The sequence below is a fragment of the Pristiophorus japonicus genome, chromosome 15 (genome assembly GCF_044704955.1).
Source record: "Pristiophorus japonicus isolate sPriJap1 chromosome 15, sPriJap1.hap1, whole genome shotgun sequence".
In the NCBI taxonomy this organism is placed as follows: domain Eukaryota; kingdom Metazoa; phylum Chordata; class Chondrichthyes; family Pristiophoridae; genus Pristiophorus; species Pristiophorus japonicus.
In genome coordinates this window covers 42,868,159-42,889,852 of record NC_091991.1, presented here as the reverse complement: position 1 = coordinate 42,889,852, position 21,694 = coordinate 42,868,159, and the positions used below count along the sequence as shown (strand labels likewise).

The window sequence follows — 21,694 nt, the reverse complement described above, 5'->3', positions numbered from 1 at the left end:
CCATTTGGAGTACCGTGTTCAATTCTGGGTACTTCACTTCGGGAAGGCTATATTGGCCTCACAGGTGGTACAGTGCAGATCAACTAGAATGATACCAGGGCTTAAAGGATTAAACTATATGAGGACAGGTTTCATAAACTTGCGTTATATTCCCATGAGTTTTGAAGTTTAAAGGATAATCTAATTGAGGTTTTTAAAATGATAAAAGGATTCATTAGAATAGATACAGAGAAATTATTTTCTCTGGTCGTGGAATCTGAAAAGGGGGGCACAATCATAAAATTAGATTTAGACCGTTCAGGTGTGAAACCACTTTTTCACACAAAGGGTAGTGGAAAGGCTGAATTATCTTCCTCCAAAATGCTATGGATGCTGGGTCAATTCAAATTTTCAAGGCTGAGAGCGACAATTATTTTATTAGGTAACGATGTCAAGGGATATGGATCTAAGGCGTATAAATGGAGTTGAGATACAGATCAGCCATCATCATAGGCAGTCCCTCGGAATCGAGGAAGACTTGCTTCCAGTCTTAGCATGAGTTCTTAGGTGGCTGTACAGTCCAATACGAGAACTACAGTCTCTATCACAGGTGGGACAGATAGTCGTTGAGGGAAAGGGTGGGCAGGGAGCCTGGTTTGCCGCACGCTCCTTCCGCTCCCTGCGCTTGATTTCTGCATGCTCTCGGCGACGATACTCGAGGAGCTCACCGCCCTCCCGAATGCACTTCCTCCACTTAGGACGGTCTATGGCCGGGGACTCCCAGGTGTCAGTGGGGATGTCGCACTTTATCAGGGAGGCTTTGAGGGTGTCCTTGTAATGTTTCCTCTGCCCAACTTTGGCTCGTTTGCCGTGGACGAGTTCCGAGTAGAGTGCTTGCTTTGGGAGTCTCGTGTCTAGCATGCGAACTATGTGGTTTGCCCAGCGGAGCTGATCAAGTGTGATCAGTGCTCCAATGCTGGGAATGTTGGCCTAGACTAAGACACGAATGTTTGTGCGTCTGTCCTTCCAGGGGATATGCAGGATCTTGCGGAGACATCGCTGGTGGTATTTCTCCAGCGACTTGAGGCGTCTGCTGTATATGGTCCACGTCTCTGAGCCATACAGGAGGGCGGGTATTACTACGGACTTGTAGACCATGAGCTTGGTGGCAGTTTTGAGGGCCTGGTCTTCAAACACTCTTTTCCTCAGGCGGCCGAAGGCTGCACTGGAGGCGGTGTTGGATCTCGTCGTCAATGCCTGCTCTTGTTGATTGGAAGCTCCCGAGATAGGGGAAGTGGTCCACGTTGTCCTGGGCCACGCCGTGGATCTTGATGTTTGGGGGGCAGTGCTGTGCGGCGAGGACAGGCTGGTAGAGGACCTTTGTCTTACTAATGTTTAGAGTAATGCCCATGCTTTCATATGCGTCGGTAAATACGTCGACTATGTCCTAGAGTTCAGCCTCTCTGTGTGCACAGACGCAGGCATCGTCCGCGTACTGCAGCTCGATGACAGAGGTTGGAGTGGTCTTGGACCTAGCCTGGAGACGGCGCAGGTTGAACAGCTTCCCACTGGTTCTGTAGTTAAGCTCCCAGCTGGAGTGGAACTAATCAACTGTGAGGTGGAGCATGGCAGCGAGGAAGATTGAGAAGAGGGTTGGGGCAATAACGCAGCCTTGCTTGATCCCGGTCCAGACGTGAATTGGGTCTGTGATGGATCCGTTGGTAAGGATCACAGCCTGCATGTTGTCGTGGAGCAGGGGGAGGATGGTGACGTACTTTTAGGGGCATCCGAAACCGAGGAGGATTCTCCATAGACCCTCGCGGTTGACAGTGTCAAAGGCCTTTGTAAGGTCGAAGAAGGCCATGTATAAGGGCTGGCACTGTTCCCTGCATTTTTCCTGCAGCTGTCGCGCTGCAAAAATCATGACCGTTGTGCCCCGGAGGGGACGAAATCTGCACTGTGACTCTGGGAGGACCTCATCGGCCACGGGGAGAAGTCGGTTGAGGAGGACTCTAGCGATGATTTTCCCAGTGGTTGATAGCAGGGAGATTCCTCTGTAGTTGCCGCAGTTGGACTTGTCCCCTTTTTTAAAGATGGTCACGATCACTGCATCTCTAAGATCTCCCGGCATGCTCTCCTCCCTTCAGATGAGAGAGATGAGGTCGTGTATTCGCGCCAGTAGTGCCTCTCCGCCATACTTCAGTGCCTCAGCAGGGATTCCATCCGCTCCCGTAGCCTTGTTTTTTAGCTGTCTTATGGCCTTTTCTACCTCGAAGTGTTGGGGTCTCATTGAGGTGGTGGAGAGTAGCATGCTGCGGAATGGAGTCGAGAATACTCGAGTCAAAGGCAGAGTCTCTATTAAGGAAATTTTCGAAGTGTTCCTTCCAGCAGGCCTGACTGCCTCGGCATCCTTAAGTGTTTCCCTGTGGCCAGGAGTGGGGTGGGGCCTTGGGAGTTTGGTCCGTATGTGGCCTTGACTGCGGTGAAGAAACCACGCACATCATGGTTGTCGGCCAGCTGCTGTATTTCCTGTGCTTTCTCCATTCACCACCTGTTCTTTAGGTCCCGGGTTTTTTGTTGGACCTTAGCTTTTAGCCGTCTGTAATGCTGCTTTGCTGCTCCCAAGTTGGGTTGCTGTTTAAGGCTCAGAAATGTCCTATGCTTGCAATCTATTAGTTCTTGAATCTCTTGATCATTCTCATCAAACCAGTCCTGGTGTTTTCTTATTGAGTGACTGAGCGTCTCTTTGCAGACATAAGAACATAAGAACATAAGAATTAGGAACAGGAGTAGGCCATCTAGCCCCTCGAACCTGCTCCGCCATTTAATAAGATCATGGCTGATCTGGTCGTGGACTCAGCTCCACTTACCCGCCCTCTCCCCGTAACCCTTAATTCCCTTATTGCTTAAAAATCTATCGATCTTTGATTTGAAAACATTCAATGAGCCAGCCTCAACTGCTTCCTTGGGCAGAGAATTCCACAGATTCACAACCCTGTGGGAGAAGAAATTCTTTCTCAACTCGGTTTTAAATTGGCTCCTCCGTATTTTGAGGCTGTGCCCCCTAGTTCTAGTCTCCCCGACCAGTGGAAACAACCTCTCTGCCTCTATCTTGTCTATCCCTTTCATGATTTTAAATGTTTCTATAAGATCACCCCTCATCCTTCTGAACTCCAACGAGTAAAGACCCAGTCTACTCAATCTATCATCATAAGGTAACCCCCTCATTTCTGGAATCAGCCGAGTGAATCGTCTCTGTACCCCTTCCAAAGCTAGTATATCCTTCCTTAAGTAAGGTGACCAAAACTGCACGCAGTACTCCAGGTGCGGCCTTACCAATACCTTATACAGTTGCAGCAAGACCTCCCTGCTTTTGTACTCCATCCCTCTCACAATGAAGGCCAACATTCCATTCGCCTTCCTGATTACCTGCTGCACCTGCAAACTAACCTTGACCCGCAGGTTCCTCTGCACCACAGCATGTTGTAATTTCTCCCCATTCAAATAATATTCCCTTTTGCTGCTTTTTTTTTCCCAAGGTGGATGACCTCACACTTTCCGACATTGTATTCCATCTGCCAAACCTTAGCCCATTCGCTTAACCTATCCAAATCTCCTTGCAGCCTCTCTGAGTCCTCTACACAACCCGCTTTCCCACTAATCTTAGTGTCATCTGCAAATTTTGTTGCACTACACTCCGTCCCCTCTTCTAGTTCATCTATGTATATTGTAAACAGTTGTGGTCCCAGCACTGATCCCTGTGGCACACCACTAACCACTGATTTCCAACCGGAAAAGGACCCATTTATCCCGACTCTCTGCTTTCTGTTCGCCAGCCAATTCTCTATCCATGCTAATACATTTCCTCCGACGCCACGTACCTCTTCTGCAGTAACCTTTTGTGTGGCACCTTATCGAATGCCTTTTGGAAATCTAAATACACCACATCCATCGGTACACCTCTATCCACCATGCTCGTTATATCCTCAAAGAATTCCAGTAAATTAGTTAAACATGATTTCCCCTTCATGAATCCATGCTGCGTCTGCTTGATTGCACTATTCCTATCTAGATGTCCCGCTATTTCTTCCTTAATGATAGTTTCAAGCATTTTCCCCACGACAGATGTTAAACTAACCGGCCTATAGTTACTTGCCTTTTGCCTGCCCCCTTTTTTAAACAGAGGCGTTACATTAGCTGCTTTCCAATCCGCTGGTACCTCCCCAGAGTCCAGAGAATTTTGGTAGATTATAATGAATGCATCTGCTATAACTTCCGCCATCTCTTTTTATACCCTGGGATGCATTTCATCAGGACCAGGGGACTTGTCTACCTTCAGTCCCATTAGCCTGTCCAGCACTACCCCCCGAGTGATAGTGATTGTCTCAAGGTCCTCCCTTCCCACATTCATGTGGCCTGCAAATTTTGGCATGGTTTTTGTGTCTTCCACTGTGAAGACGGAAGCAAAATAATTGTTTAAGGTCTCAGCCATTTCCACATTTCCCATTATTAAATCCCCCTTTTCATCTTCTAAGGGACCAACATTTACTTTAGTCACTCTTTTCCGTTTTATATATCTGTAAAAGCTTTTACTATCTGTTTTTATGTTTTGCGCAAGTTTACCTTCATAATCTATCTTCCCTTTCTTTATTGCTTTTTTAGTCATTCTTTGCTGTTGCTTAAAATTTTCCCAATCCTCTAGTTTCCCACTAACCTTGGCCACCTTATACGCATTGGTCTTTGATTTGATACTTTCCTTTATTTCCTTGGTTATCCACGGCTGGTTATCCCTTCTCTTGCCGCCCTTCTTTTTCACTGGAATATATTTTTGTTGCGCACTATGAAAGAGCTCCTTAAAAGTCCTCCACTGTTCCTCAATTGTGCCACCGTTTAGTCTGAGTTTCCAGTCTATTTTAGCCAACTCTGCCCTCATCCCACTGTAGTCCCCTTTGTTTAAGCATAGTACGCTCGTTTCTGACACAACTTCCTCATCCTCAATCTGTATTACAAATTCAACCATATAGTGATCACTCATTCCGAGAGGATCTTTTACTAGGAGATCGTTTATTTTTCCTGTCCCATTACACAGGACCAGATCTAAGATGGCTTGCTCCCTTGTAGGTTCTGTTATATACTGTTCTAAGAAACAATCCCGTATGCATTCTATGAATTCCTCCTCCAGGCTACCCCGTGCGATTTGATTTAACCAATCGATATGTAGGTTAAAATCCCCCATGACTACTGCCGTTCCTTTTTCACATGCCTCCATTATTCCCTTGATTATTGCCCGCCGCACCGTGAAGTTATTATTTGGGGGCCTATAAACTACGCCGACCAGTGACTGTTTCCCCTTACTATCTCTAATCTCCACCCACAATGATTCAACATTTTGTTCATTGGAGCCAATATCATCCCTCACAACTGCCCTGATATCATCTTTTATTAAAAGAGCTACCCCACCTCCTTTCCCTTCTTGCCTATCTTTCTGAATCGTCAGATACCCCTCTATGTTTAATTCCCAGTCTTGGCCACCTTGCAACCATGTTTCTGTAATGGCCACCAAATCATACCCATTTGTAATGATTTGTGCCGTCAACTCATTTACTTTATTTCGAATGCTGCGTGCATTTAGGTAGAGTGTTTTCATCCAAGTTTTTAAACCATGATTTTTAGTTTTGACCCCTCCTGCAGCCCTTTTATATTCAGTGGCCCTTTTTGTTTCTTGCCTTTGGTTTCTCTGCCCTCCACTTTTACTCATCTCTTTTCTGTCTTTTGTTTTTGTCTCCTTTTTGTTCCCCTCTGTCTCCCTGTATTGGTTCCCATCCCCCTGCCATATTAGTTTAACTCCTCCCCAACAGCACTGGCAAACACTCCCCCTAGGACATTGGTTCCGGTCCTGCCCAAGTGCAGACCGTCCAGTTTGTACTGGTCCCACCTCCCTCAGAACCTGTTCCAATGCCCCATGAATTTGAATCCCTCCCTGCTGCACCACTGCTCAAGCCACGTATTCATCTGTGCTATCCTGCGATTCCTACTCTGACTAGCACGTGGCACTGGTAGCAATCCCGAGATTACTACTTTTGAGGTCCTACTTTTTAATTTAGCTCCTAGCTCCTTAAATTCGAGATGCATTGACTTTTATCACATTTGTCAGCCTCACCCTCTGCCTCTAAATCAAGAAATTAATTGATGCTCTATTTAGGAGGGCTGCAAAATTCATATCCTTCCCAATGGAAGCTGTAAAATAGAGTATTCATTTCGACAGACTGGCAGGGTTTCCACAGGTGCAAAAAGTAACTGATGGCTGCATATGACACTCAGAATTTCATATGAAAGCTCCCTTGATTAAAAATATGAAAGGCTTTCAATTAATGTCCAGCTAATGTGTGATATCATTAACCTTGTCCTGCAATGTAATACTAAATATTCAGGATGGTGCCATGACTCTTTCATCATACAAATATCTCTGTTCCAGCCCTCATGATTCAGAGGCATGTATCTGGATTATTTTCCCATTCAGCCATTGCTGCTGGCTGCAGTAAGGGGTCTCCAAACCAATAGGAAAACAAATACAACGAGGCCCATGCCACTACAAGTAATGTCATACAGTGGAACATAGGAATTCACAAATTTTTTCGGTGCCAAGGTAGATTTGGTGGAGCTCTGCAATACAGCTTAGCAGGAGACTCAAGAACTATTGTACTTAGTTGCATTCTATTGCAATGATGGAAGACTTTCTACTTCTGAAAGATGAAAATGTTAAAGAGGAGATGGAAGTACACCCTTCACCACAGCATAGGAGGATGTACAGGAAGAAGAGGAACTATGTGCTTTCAAAAATAAACTCCAACTCACCTGCCAGTTCTTCTAAGGCCGAGATATTCAGATGCGCCCCGATTGGGGGCGGTAACACTCGGGAGGCGCGAGTCTTTGTGTCAAGCGCAGCAGTCTCTCCTCTCGCGATAAATTGGTGTTACCGGCCCTGAAAGGAAGTGGACGCTGAATCAAGTGCTCCACTTTCTAGGGCGGTGGCGGGGCGCATGGCTCGGGTGCAGGGTGCATGGCTCAGCAGCGCTATGTACTGGGCCGCATAGCGCCACCATGTAAGAGGGACTCTTCCCTGAATTAAAGTGGCGGGCTGAACAATCGTTGCACGGACCCCACGTCCAAATTGGCAACAGTGCAGACAAGAAAAGCGGACTTTTTTTAGGAGCAGCCGGCCACCTCCACGTTAAATTTCCCCTCGCTAGCGGCCTACCATCCGGTACATGTACCCTGAAACTGTTGCTGTCATTGCCTGCTCAGCATCAGTGGGTGATACCCAATTTAGAGTTCGTGGCGCTGTGCACGGTAATGACACCTCGAGCTCCAGGCGCAAGAGATCGGGGCGCAACATTGTAGCGCCGTCGCTAAACTCCTGCCTAATTTAGCAGGAATTGTTAGCGGTTGCAAAGTCGTTAGTGCCCCAGGAGCGCTAATGAGGCGCAAATGATACCAATTTCTCCTCCTAAGTTGCTTCATAAGACAAGTCAACATTTCCCCTGCCATCACCCAAATGCCTCAATTCATTGTGACAGCTAACTTACTTCCTTGTTATGGTAATCTACTACTACTATCAGTTGTTCCATGAGTGATGGGGGTTGAGCGCTGAGTAGCTGCAATGGTTCTCCCAGAGTCTGAAGGGCTTGAGGTGATTCATGCCTTGGGGAATCAGTTGTACAAGAGTGACCAACTTCCCACAGCCTTTTTCTTTCAATGGCAGGGGTATTGGACCCATGTCTGAAGTGCCCTCATGTGTCGTCATTGGAAAGGGCTTTAAAAGCAGCAGGTTCAGTGCCACTCTCCGGAGAGACAGTGACATCTATGCCCACTTTTGTACAACACTGGTGCTGGACATGGCACAGAGGTGCTACTGGTCAGTATCATTACAGAGTGAATGATCCTAATCAGTTCTTGGAAGGCCTGTGAAAGTGTCCTATTCAAAGTATCTATTGCAGCACATTTAGCAGTCAGTTTGTAAACTACCAATGTTGTTCCTGCCATCTTAATGCTGCAAAATCTCCCAGGTTGTCACAGTCTTCAGGTTGTTCTGCAGATCGTGATGAACCTTCCCAATATGTTGCACATGTGGGTAGTGGTCTCAATCATACGCATGGAAACTGTATCCACTGCCTCCGCATGAGATGTATGCACCCTTATTATTGTCCTGTTGAAGATTGGGCCCCCTAGATCTTGGACCGCAGATTCTTCAGCTGAGGGCAGTCGTTTCACTCCTCTGATCTCATCTGATGAAAACCCTTGTACTTTGTGCTGGTGCCTGCACATGCAAGATGCCGTGACACAGTTGTTGAGGAACTGTCAGCAATTGGGGCTATAGTTTCAGTAGCTAAATGCCCAGTGGAAAGTACAGAACAACTTATTTAGCTGTGCACACAGTGATTCTACCTTTTGAAGAAATAATTGCAGAGTGTAATGGTATTGCAATAGTTTGAGAAAGCAGCACATGCCGATGATGAACATTTTGCTGCTTTTGACCAACCTTCTGTTAGCACCAGGGCTGCAACCATGCCCTCTCTCTCCGTTTTCCTGTTTGCTTGCCCCATGATTGTAGTGCCTCTGCTCTGTATGCACTTGGTCTTCAGCATTGCTGCTGCTCCCCAATTCATTCTGTGATGCTGGTTGTAGGCCATCTCTTCAGCAGGGAGACCAGCTAATGTTGAGGGTATGCAAGTGGAATGGGCAGTTTCTCCCATATGAGTGCATGAATTACATGGTGATGACAGGTGGCGGAGCATCGTCCCTTTAAATGAAGTGTCCTTGAAGTCTAGCAGTAGCCCTTGACATGCAGTGTGAGTTGCCAGTGTTTTTTTGAGTAAGTACTTGAAACATAGAAACATAGAAACTAGGTGCAGGAGTAGGCCATTCGGCCCTTCTAGCCTGCACCGCCATTCAATGAGTTCATGGCTGAACATGCAACTTTAGTACCCCATTCCTGCTTTCTCGCCATACCCCTTGATCCCCCTAGTAGTAAGGACTTCATCTAACTCCCTCTTGAATATATTTAGTGAATTGGCCTCAACAACTTTCTGTGGTAGAGAATTCCACAGGTTCACCACTCTCTGGGTGAAGAAGTTTCTCCTCATCTCGGTCCTAAATGGCTTACCCCTTATCCTTAGACTGTGACCCCTGGTTCTGGACTTCCCCAACATTGGGAACATTCTTCCTGCATCTAACCTGTCTAAACCCGTCAGAATTTTAAACGTTTCTATGAGGTCCCCTCTCATTCTTCTGAACTCCAGTGAATACAAGCCCAGTTGATCCAGTCTTTCTTGATAGGTCAGTCCCACCATCCCGGGAATCAGTCTGGTGAACCTTCGCTGCACTCCCTCAATAGCAAGAATGTCCTTCCTCAAGTTAGGAGACCAAAACTGTACACAATACTCCAGGTGTGGCCTCACCAAGGCCCTGTACAACTGTAGTCACACCTCCCTGCCCCTGTACTCAAATCCCCTCGCTATGAAGGCCAGCATGCCATGTATGCAGAGTGTATGCAGAGGTTGCTCTCTGCAGAAGGGAGTTTAGCTGACACCCAGCGAGAGAGAGAGAGATTATGATGGGTAAGCAGCTGAGTGAAGGCTGTATGAATGGTAGAGGATGTGTATCAGCAAAAGTAACTTGGCCATTCTTATTTGGTCATAAGTTCTTCCTGCACTGTGTGGTAGTTCCTGGGGTAATGGAGGTATCTGCCTCAACTCTCCAGATATCCTGAACCACCTTTCCTGGTGCTTCCCGCCCTCAGTACCCAGCAGTCTGACTTTTCGGGATCTCCATCAGCCAGCAACACCTCCTGAGATGCATTTGTGAATCTGGGGGCTTTGTAGATTCTGCCACTTTTGAAAATTGTATCTCAACACATGAAAACCAAACTTGTATTTTTATTTTCAAGAAATATTTTCTTTTCATTGTTGAATCGACATTTACACCTAAGCTTATGTCCATGATACAGTATGTATTGTAGCTGTTTTTTCTCATTGTTGTAACTTTGCTCTTTCTTTCCACCCCATCTCCAGTGACACCATCAACTCATTGGTTGATGTAGCAGTAAGTGAATTTAATGGAAGCAAGGCATCATCCCTTAACCAGCCTTCCTGTGTTTTCACATACCCAGTGGAGGTGGGCAAATTTGCCTCTTTGGAAACGTGCAGTTGTTAATTGTCAGTTGGATTCAAACTTGAAGCAATTATTTGACAGTCAGCTTGGCACTATTTTTTTTTCTACCATTTGTCTGCATTTTAACTCCTTTCTAGTTTATTTTGCAACTATTAAAATAACTTCAAATACATAAGTTTTAGGAGTACAGTGCAGGCATAAACTGTAGAAGTTTTTCTTTGAAGATTACAGTTAAATGCAGATCATATTTGAAAATCAATATTGGGTCAATATTGCGTTTTGCACAAAATGTAAGTGCATGCAGAAGGGCAAACCAAGGTCACATAGAATCGTTGTATTCTAAGAAAAGACTGCTTTTTTCCAGATTTTTCCAAACTTTCAATTTTCCTTTGGGTTTGATTCCCATGTTGACTAACTTCTGGAAGCTTCAAAATAAAAACTGAGCATACTTACATGACACATGACTGTCACATCACTTGTCTTGTATGTATATGTATGTCTCATTCAAATATTTATATCCTGTCTCTTAAGCATACAGGAAAAGTGATTATCTTGATATTTCTTTTGAACGTTTTACTATTATTAATGATTTTGGTTTTATTTTATTTACTCAGTGTTCTTTGTATCGTCATTAAAGCTTCTGTGATAAAGTATGCTTTAGGACTATAATTTCATGACATGCATTATGGCTCATCTTCTAAATCAAAAAGATACCAGGTTTTGTGTCATAATTCTTGTTACTTTACTGGTAAGTATAGAAACAAGGCTCTCCGTGTGAGAATAATGTTAATGTTGATTTCCAGTTTATCTCGGATACAGCAGGAGCACAACCATGTGATTATTAATAACTGTTTCTCTGCTTTGGAAAAGGGCTTTGCTCTTCTGATACTGCAGGCGCATACCTTTTTCTACCATTTCCAGCACAGTGGATGCATTGGTGATCATTTTCCAACAGTGTATCGACTCTGGATCAGTTCCCATAGACTGGAGGGTAGCTAATGTAACACCACTTTTTTAAAAAGGAGGGAGAGAGAAAGTGGGTAATTATAGACCGGTTAGCCTGACATCAGTAGTGGGGAAAATCTTGGCGTCAATTATTAAGGATGAAATAGCAGCGCATTTGGAAAGCAGTGACAGGAACGGTCCAAGTCAGCATGGATTTATGAAAGGGACATCATGCTTGACAAATCTTCTGGAATTTTTTGAGGATGTAACTAGTAGAGTGGACAAGGGAGAACCAGTGGATGTGGTGTATTTGGACTTTCAAAAGGCTTTTGACAAGGTCCCGCACACGAGATTGGTGTGCAAAATCAAAGCACATGGTATTGGGGATAATGTACTGACGTGGATAGAGAACTGGTTGGCAGACAGGAAGCAGAGAGTCTGGATAAACGGGTCCTTTTCAGAATGGCAGGCAGTGACTAGTGGAGTGCCGCAGGGCTCAGTGCTGGGACTCCAGCTCTTTACAATATACATTAATGATTTAGATGAAGGAATTGAATGTAATATCTCCAAATTTGCAGATGACACTAAACTGCGTGGTGGTGTGAGCCGTGAGGAGGATGCTAAGAGGCTGCAGGGTGACTTGGACAGGTTAGGTGAGTTTGCAAAAGCATGACAGATACAGTATAATGTGGATAAATGTGAGGTTATCCACTTTGGGGGCAAAAACACGAAGGCAGAATATTATCTGAATGGCGACAGATTAGGAAAAGGGGAGGTGCAACGAGACCTGGGTGTCATGGTTCATCAGCCATTGAAAGTTGGCATGCAAGTACAACAGGCGGTGAAGAAGACAAATGGTATGTTGGCCTTCATAGCTAGGGGATTTGAGTATAGGAACAGGGAGGTCTTACTGCAGTTGTACAGGGCCTTGGTGAGACCTCACCTGAAATATTGTGTTCAGTTTTGTCTCCTAATCTGAGAAAGGACGCTCTTGCTATTGAGGGAGTGCAGCGAAGGTTCACCAGACTGATTCCCGGGATGGCAGGACTGACATATGAGGAGAGACTGGATGGACTGGGCCTTTATACACTGGAGTTTAGAAGGATGAGAGGGGATCTCATAGAAACGCATAAGATTCTGTCGGGACTGGACAGGTTAGATGCAGGAAGAATGTTCCCGATGTTGGGAAAGTCCAGAACCAGGAGACACAGTCTTAGGATAAGGGGTAGGCCATTTAGGACTGAGATGAGGAGAAACTTCTTCACTCAGAGAGTTGTTAAGCTGTGGAATTCCCTACCGCAGAGAGTTGTTGATGGCAGTTCATTGGATATATTCAAGAGGGAGTTAGATATGACCCTTACGGCTTAAGGGATCAAGGGGTATGGAAAGAAAGCAGGAAAGGGGTACTGAGGGAATGATCAGCCATGATCTTATTGAATGGTGGTGCAGGCTCGAAGGGCCGAATGGCCTACTCCTGCACCTATTTTCTATGTTTCTATGTTTCCTTGTAATGCATGCTTGTAAGTCACATCCGGTGATGAAACAAGCTAAATCTGTTAGTTGTTTAACCTGAAATAGATTGTGTAAATGAAGTCAAGTATCAATATATTTCACTAAATGCTGCTCTTTTTATTTATTTTGGGTGATACATCATAGATTTGGACCTCAAAGCTGGGCATGAGAATATAATTTGTTTCTGTGTCTTGAGTGTTAAGATGTTGGACATGAAATCTCAGAAGAAGCTTTTGTTATCACAAAGCTATTCTTTTGATTCTGCGAGTAGTCAGGAAATAGCATAATTTTAGATCGTCTGCTCTATGGGTCTTTTAAAAATGTGTTCATGTGATGTGGGCGTTACCGTCAAGGCTAGCATTTATTGCCCATCCCTAATTGCCCTTGAGAAGGTGGTGGTGTGCTGCCAAATTGAACTGCTGCAGTTCGCGTGTGACAGTAGGGGAACTTGGAAGTGATGGTGTTCCCATGCTTCTGCTGCCCTTGTCCTTTGAGGTGGTAGAGGTTGTGAGTTTGGGAGATGCTGCCAAAGAAGCCTTGGTGAGTTGCTACAGTGCAACCAGTGGTGGAGGGAGTAGAAACATAGAAACATAGAAAATAGGTCCTTATACCCCACAGGCTTGCAAACCCACCTTGGGAATTGCAAGTAGGGCAGTGTATCAGTTGATCGTATCCTGTGAACATTGGGGGTCACACTCGGAATTATCAGCAATCATTTCAAATTCCGCAGTCACATGCGTGTGGCAGCTTGACTAAGGAAAAATCATTCACTATCTGTCTGACAGGAACTTTAGTAACTAATTCCAGTGAGAATTCCCACTCCTGGCCTTTCGGGACTAAGTTGGGGTTCCTGTTGCAATGGACTGTGTTGCCTCTTGTTTACCGGGGAGCCAGCCCAACTCTGGGCATTGGTCTGATTGGAACGAGATGTGATTCGCCCCGCAATCCCATTGTTAATCTGCCGACCCCGAGTTAGCTTGAAATGTGTTTGTCATCACCAAGGCAACGTGCCTATTTGGATTGTCTTGTGACGCGACCAATCGAATGATCGTGTCTTGGAACATATACATCAAAGATGGGCTCTGGTATTTGATTTAACGCCAGTTATAACTGAATGTTTAAGGTGGTGGATGGGGTGCCAATCAATTGAGCTGCTTTATCCTGGATGCTGTCGAGCTTCTTGAGTATTGCTGGAGCTGCACTCATCCAGGCAAGTGGAGAGCATTCCATCACAATCCTGATTTGTGCCGTATAGATGGTGGAAAGACTTTGGAGAGTCATGAGTTAAGACACTCACCACAGAATACCCAACGTCTGACCTTCTCTTGTAGCCGCAATATTTATATGGCTGATCCAATTAAGTTTCTGGTCAATGGTGACCCCAGGATGTTGATATTGGGGGATTCGGTGATGATAATGCCGCTGAATGTCAAGGGGCGGTGGTTAGACGCTAGATTGTTGGAGATAGTCATTGCCTGGCGTGGCTTGAATGTTACTTGCCACTTATCAGCCCGAGCCTGAATGTCGTCCAGGTCTTGCTGTGGATGGGTATGGACTGCTTCATTATCTGAGGTGTTGCGAATGGAACTGAACACTGTGCAAGCATCAGTGAACATCCCCCCTTCTGAACTTATGATGGGGGGAAGATCATTTATGAAGCAGTTGAAGTTGGTTGGGCCAAGGACACTACCCTGAAGAACTCCTGCAGCAATGTCCTGGGGCTGAGCTGATTAGCCTCCAACAACCACAACCATCTATCTTTGTGCTAGGTATGACTCTAGCCAGTGGAGAGTTTTTCCCTTGATTCGCATTGACTTCAATTACTTGATGACACACTCTGTCAAATGCAGTCACTCTCATCTCATCTCTGGAATTCAGCTCTTTTGTCCATGTTTAGACCAAGGCTGCATTGAGGTCTGGAGCTGAATGGTTCTAGCGGAACCAAACTGAGCATAAGTGAGCAGATTATTGGTGAGTAAGTGCCGCTTGATAGCACTATTGACAACACCTTCCATCACTTTGCTGATGATGGAGAGTAGAGTGTCGAGTTGGTAATTCGCTGGATTGGATTTGTCCTGCTTTGTGTGGACAGGATAAGCCTGGGCAGTTTCCTACATTGTCGGGTAGATGCTTGTGTTGTAGCTGTTCTAGAACAACTTGGCTAGAGGCGTGGCTAGTTCTCGAACACAGGACTTCAGCATGACAGCCAGGATATTGTCGGTGCCCATAGCCTTTGCTGTATCTAGTGCGCTCAGCCTTTTGTTGGTATCATATGGAGTGAATCGCATCGGCTGAAGACTGGCTTCTGTGACAGTGGGGATCTCAGGAGGAGGCCGTGATGGCTCATCTGCTTGGCACTTCTGGCTGAAGATGGTAGCAAATGTTTCAGCCTTATCTTTTGCACCCACGTGCTGGGATCCACAATCATTGAGGATCAGGATGTTCATGGAGCCTCCTCCTCCTGTTAGTTGTTTAATAATCCGCCACCATTCACGACTGGATGTGGCAGGACGACAGAGCTTTGATCTGCTCCATTGGTTGTGTGATTGCTTACCTCTGTCTATTGCATGCTACTTCCATTGTTCACCATGCCTGTAGTCCTGTGTTACAGCTTCCACAGGTTGACATTTTTAGGTATGCCTGGTGCTGCTCCTGGCATGCTCCTTTACACTCTTTATTGAACCTTGGTTGATGGTAATGGTAGAGTGAGGGATATGTCGGGCCATGACGTTACAGATTGTGGTGGAATATAATTCTGCTGCAGCTGATGGCCTACAGAGTCTCATGGATGCCCAGTTTTGTGCTGCTAGATCTGATCCGAATCTATCCTATTTAGCACGGTGGTAGTACCACACAACACGATAGAGGGTGTCCTTAATGTGAAGACAGTACTTCGTTGCCACAAGCACTGTGCGGTGGTCACTGCTACCAATACTGTCATAGACCGATGCGTCTGCGACCAGTAGATTGATGAAGGTGACACCTTGTAGGTTTTTTCCTTGTGTTGGTTCTCTCACCATCTGCCGCAGGCCCAGTCTGGCAGCTATGTCCTTCAGGACTCAGCCAGCTTGGTCAGTAGTGGTACTACCGAGCCACTCTTGGTGATGGACATTGAAGTCCCCTGCCCAGAATATATTCTCTGCTCTTGCTACCATCAGTGCTTCTTCCAAGTGGTGTTCAACATGGAGGAGTACTGTTTCTTCAGCTGAGGGAGGGCAGTAGTCGGTGGTACATGACGTTTCCATGCCCATGTTTGACCTGATACCATGAGACATCATTGGGTCCAGAGTCAATGTTGAGGACTCTCAGGACCAATTCCTCCCGACTGTATACCACTGTTCTGCCACCTCTGGTGATTGTGATGGAGGAATCTGGGACATTGGCCGATAGATAAGATTCTGTGAGTATGACTACGTCAGGCTGTTGCTTGACTAATCTCTGGCCAAGGTTGATGCTGGTTGGTCTGTCCGGTTTTATTCTTACTGTTGTTTTTCATAGCGGTATGTTACAACTGAGTTGCTTGCTCGGCCATTTCAGAGGTTAGGCCCAGAGTCACATATAGGCTAGACCAGGTGAGGATGGCAGATTTTCTTCTCTTTTACGACAATCCGATAATTTCATGGTCACCATTACTGATACTGATACTAGGTTTTTATTCCAGATTTTTTATTTAATTAACTGAATTTAAATTTCACAGCTGCTGTGGTGGGATTTGAACTTGCGTCTCCAAAGTATTAGTCCAGGCCTCTGGATTACTAGTCCAATAATATAACCACAATGCTACCATTCCTGGCTTTAACTGACATTCCGAACATTAAAAAGAAATGCAAGGAATCAAGAGCCAATTTTATGAAATCCTGCTTCTGACTTTTTGTTTTCTGTATAGAAGGGAACAAAAGGTAACTGGCAGTCTAAGCAATTAATTATTTCATTCAGTAACAAATCTTGGATAATCTCATGACTGAGCAATAAATAGCTAAATAGGTAGTAGAATATACTTTGTCTTGCATTTTATTTGGTTGAAATCCATTAAACAAAGCCAAGGCTTATTCTTTCCTGCAACATCCATCTTAGGGCCAACACGGTATAAGCAAGGTTTCATGAAGCATAATTTTCTTGATTTTTGACATCAAGAGAATATTGGACTGAAATTCCAATCTTCACTAAATTTAATAAAAATGTAAATACAAATATAAATGGTGAGATATCACTTTTCGCTCATTATGTTGTTAAAAAAACAAAAGACATAAATCTCACCTATTTCCCCTCCCCCCCCCCCCCCCCCTCCCCACCTTGTTGGTGAATACAGAAAGACTGCTTTCTCTACTTGTGATGTGAACCAAAAAGAGTCATCAATTTGAAATTGTCACTATGCAAGTAAGAAAAGAGGTTAGGAAAAATCTATTAACATAAAGAGCTGTTGGAGCAGAGTACTTTGCTGCCATGAATAGTTGAGGCAGAGATCATTGTATCTTTCAGATAAAAGTAGATAAATATTAAAAGCCGAGGATGATAGAGCTATGAAGAGAGATTAAGGTTGTGCACATTTCTGCAGCAAAGTTCCAGCAAAGACATGAAAGGCTGTGAATGCCCTTCACCTGTGTGCTGTAAACTTCTATAGTGCATCTTTGCTTGAAGCTGTTTGGAAAATTCTATTGTTGAGCTGCCAACTTTCCATTTATTGTACTGGTTTCATAATATTAATCTGTGTTTACAGCAGAAAGAATGAGCAAGAATCATTGTCTGTTCATGCTCCATATAGAATGATTAAATGTTTGCTGTTTTCCTCTGTGTATTTGGTCTTTTCTGCTACTTCCTCCATCGAAGAACTGAGATGAAAATCTAGTTATGTACGCTTATATGCACAGCAATTTGGGAGAGATAATGGCCCAGAATTTGTGGCCCAGAATTTGTGGTCCAGATGACGGCGAACTGGCAGCGTTCGCCATCGTTCTGCCTTTGCAACTTCAAGGTTTGGCACGTGCGGAAATCCTGAGGTTGTGGTCAGTCATCGTTGCTCCAACACTGGCTGCCTGTGCCCTCCACCCCCTCACAGAGCTGGCAATCAGTGTAATCTCTCAAATCAGGGAAACCAACAAAAATGCTGGCTCTTCTGCAGTAATACCACTGTTGCATTCCCCACTAAAAGCTATACCCAAAAGGATTAGGTGTAACTGGGTTTTAACAGTGTAGTCACTTCTAAACAACGGTTATGGGCCTGAAAAACACTTTTTAATTTTGTGCAATGTGAAATGTATCCATTTTAATAAAAGTTAAAAATGTTAAGAAACTTTTTAAGTTTGTTCATCTTTATTTCATGTTTGCCTTTTCCCCATGTGAGAGCCCCAATCTTTGTTTTGCTCTCTCTAACATTTTTAAAAAGTTAGAATTTTATTTGCAGCAGGAAGCACTCCAAGATTAACTGCTGCTTTGGTGGATGTCTTTCCAGGAGAAAGAAGGTTCAGAACAGAAAGTGTCTTGGGGACAAGGCAACAAGAGTGTGGTCCAAATTTTATGGAACGAGGTGGCAGAGTAGCCGAGTACTACCTTCACCACTCCACAAACTGCCACATGGTGCAGGAAGAGGTTTAATGATCTCACAAGGCTGACCAAGGTAACAAGCCAATTTTCCCTATGCACATCCTATAGGAATGATAGAGGCATGACCTCCTTATCTCTCATGGCCTGTTGGTTCATTACCTGGGTGACAGGAAACCCGACGTATTTCCAGGGAAATTGTGGAAAACATGATGCTCTATGTTAATTCCAAACCACTGTAAGAACATGTTAAGTGCAGTGTGAATCTGGGAAGCCTTAAAGGAAAGTTTAAATGGAGACTGCATCTGCACATCTGATAACAATGGTATGAATGCAAAAATATGGGTGCTAAGTATTTTCCAGTCAGAGTCCTTTAACTCTCTCTTCTCTCATTACAAAGGTAGCACTTAAGCATTGCCAAAAAAAAACTGTTGCTGGAGGAGAATCAACAATCTTTCATGTGGTGGAAGGTTTGCAGCTCATAGGAAGATGAACACAGGCGAGACTAAGAGATAGGGAAGTAGGCAGTAAGGTGCTCAAATCAGCTTAGTGAAGGCAAGGCAAGTGGGAGAAAATGTTTTACCTGTGTGTGGATTGTCAAAGTATAAAAAAGGGCTGTGCACCTAGCCCCTATTCCATCAATGAATCATGTTGGTGTTTCCACAGATAACCAACCTTCTGTGATTTTGAAATCATTGAGATGACTTGTAGGAAAAAGCCAGCTGCTCTGATGAGCATCTAGGTTCATCAAGATCCACAACTCTTGACCTATTCTCACCAATAATATCATGGCATCTTGCCTGCCAAGCACCAGCTCAGATACACATGGGAGGAAGTAGTTAGTCAGGCATCAAATACCAGTAAGCATAAGTGTTGGGAGTGAAAGAGAAGATCAGTGCTGTTCCTGACAGAAGTTGGAGAAATAACTGCCTCAGCTGAGGAGCCGAAGGCCAAGAGTTCCAGCCAATCTTCCCAAAAAACCCAGTGATTACGATGTATCCATCTTGCATACACAGTTGAGAGGGACCCGCCTGGAATGACCCAGAGGCCAAATAGTCAAGACAGTGGTTACTTTTATTGCTACATTGGGCAGGCCACATTGTCCGCATTCCAGACACAAGACTCCCAAAGCAAGCACTCTACTCGGAACTCCTTCACGGCAAACAAGCCAAAGGTGGGCAGAGGAAACGTTACAAGGACACTTTCAAAGCCTCCTTGATAAAGTGCAATATCCCCACTGACACCTGGGAGTCCCTGGCCAAAGACCGCCCTAAGTGGAGGAAGTGCATCCGGGAGGGCACTGAGCACCTCGCGTCTCATCGCCAAGCGCAGGCAGCAGAAAGAGCATGCAGCAAACCTGTCCCACCCTCCTTTACTCTCAACGACTATCTGTCCCAACTGTGACAGAGACTGTGGTTCTCGTATTGGACTGTTTAGCCACCTAAGAACTAATTTTAAGAGTGGAAGCAAGTCTTCCTCGATTCCGAGAGACTGCCTATGATGACGATGATGCTACAGACAGTGCCATTCTCCTGGTGGAAGCAGCCTGCAGGTCTTCAGCCAGGAGCTTGCATACAGGGGTACTGTGGCATAGTGGTCATATTACTGGACCATTAATTCAGAGACCAGGACTAACCATTCAGAGACGCAAGTTCAAATCTCACCATGGCAGCTGGGAAATTTAAATTCATTTAAATAAATAAATGTGGAATAAAAAGCTAGTATCAGTAATGGTGACCATGTAACGTAAAAACCCATTTGATTCACTAAAGTCCTTTAGGGAACAAAATCTGCTGTCCTTGCCTGGTCTGGCCTATATGTGACTCCATACTGCCCTCTGAAATGACTTAGCATTAACTTAGTTATAACAAACCGCTACGAAAAACAATAAGAAGAATAAACCTGGACAGAACACCCGGCATTGTCCTGGAAATCAGCTTCAGATATGACAACGGCACACACAGCCCAGTCAACCCTGAAAATCCTCCTCACTAACATCTGGGGACTCTGCCAAAATTGGGAGAGCCATCCCACAGGCTAGGCAAACAACAGCCTGACATAATCTTAGTCACAGAATCATACCTTTCAGCCAATGTCCCAGATTCCTCCATCACCATCCCTGGGTATGTCCTGTTCCACCAGCATGACAGACCCATTAGAGGTGGCTGCACAGTGGTATACAGTCAGGAAGGAGGAAATGGCCATGGGAGTCCTCAACATTGACTTCAGACCCTATGAAGTCCAATGGCTTCAGGTCAAGCACGGGCAACAAAACCACCTACTGATTAGCACCTACTGCCCTCCCTCAGCTGACAAAGCAGTATTCCATGTTGACCTTGCCCTCACCAATCTACCTGTCACAGATGCATCTGTCCATGACGGTATTGGTAGCAGTGACCACCACACAGTCTTTATGTCAACGAAGTCCCATCTTCACACTGAAGACACTCTTGATCGTGATGTGTGGCACTACCACCAATGCTAAATGGGATAGATTCAGTACAGATTTCCATCCCATTTAACAGCTCAAAGCTGTGCATCCATAAGGCATTATGGGCCATCAGCAGCAGCAGCAGAATTGTATTCCCCCACATTCTGCAACCTCATGGCACGGCTTATCCCTCATTCTACCATTACCATCAAGCCAAGGGACCAACCTTTGTTCAATGTGGAGTGTAGAAGAGCAGCACCAGGCATACCGAAAAAGCGGTGCCAACCTGCAGAAGCTGCAACACATGGCAAACAGCGGAAGCAGCATGCTACAGACATAGAGCTAAGCGATCCCACAACCAACGGATCAGAACAAAGCTCTGCAGTCCTGCCACATCCAGTTGTGAATGGTGGTGGACAATTAAATGACTAAAGGGAGGAGGAGGCTCAATGAACATCCTAATTCTCAATGAAGGCAGAACCCAGCATGCGAGTGCAAAAGACAAGGCCGAAGCATTTGCAACTCTTTTCAGGCGGAAGTGCCATGCAGGTCTCGGCCTCCTCCTGAGGTCTCCACCATCATAGAAGCCAGTCTTCAGCCAATTCAATTCACTCCACGTGATATCAAAGGCTATGGGCCCCGACAACATTCCGGCTGTCGTGCTGAAGATTTGTGCTCCAGAACTAGCCATGCCTCTAGCCAAGCTGTTCCAGTATAGCTTCAACACATGCATCTGCCCAACAATATAAGAAACTGTCCAGGTATATCCTGACCACAAAAAGCTGGACAAATCCAACCCAGCCAATTACCGCCCCATCAGTCTACTCCCAATCATCAGCAAAGTGATGGAAGGTGTCGTCGACAGTGCTATCAAGCGACATCTAGATGGACAAAGGGCAGCAAGTGCATGGGAACACATTCATCTCCCAAGTTCCCTTCCAAGTCACACACCATCCTGACTTGGAAGTATATCGCTGTTTCTTCTTCATTGCTGGGTCAAAATCCAGAACTCCCTCCCTAACAGCATTATGGGAGTATCTTCCACATGGACTGCAGCAGTTCGAGAAGGCAAATCACCACCACCTTCTCAAGGGCAATTAGGGATGGGCAGCCAATGCT

At 45.2% G+C, this 21,694-nt stretch overlaps 1 protein-coding gene across 12 annotated transcripts in view; it reads left to right on the top strand.

The window, feature by feature from the left end:
* Positions 1 to 21,694, top strand: part of foxp2 (forkhead box P2) — a 906,820-nt gene that overhangs the window by 140,917 nt on the left and 744,209 nt on the right. For 9 of the 12 annotated variants that reach the window (XM_070900364.1, XM_070900362.1, XM_070900361.1 and 6 more), the window contains one exon: positions 18,056 to 18,220. The exons of 2 other annotated variants lie outside the window; for them this stretch is intronic. The gene's annotated coding sequence lies outside the window, so the exon portion shown is untranslated. Of the gene's footprint in view, positions 1 to 11,672; positions 11,748 to 18,055; positions 18,221 to 21,694 lie in introns of those variants that run through there. One more of the 12 variants, XM_070900367.1, reaches the window with a different exon arrangement.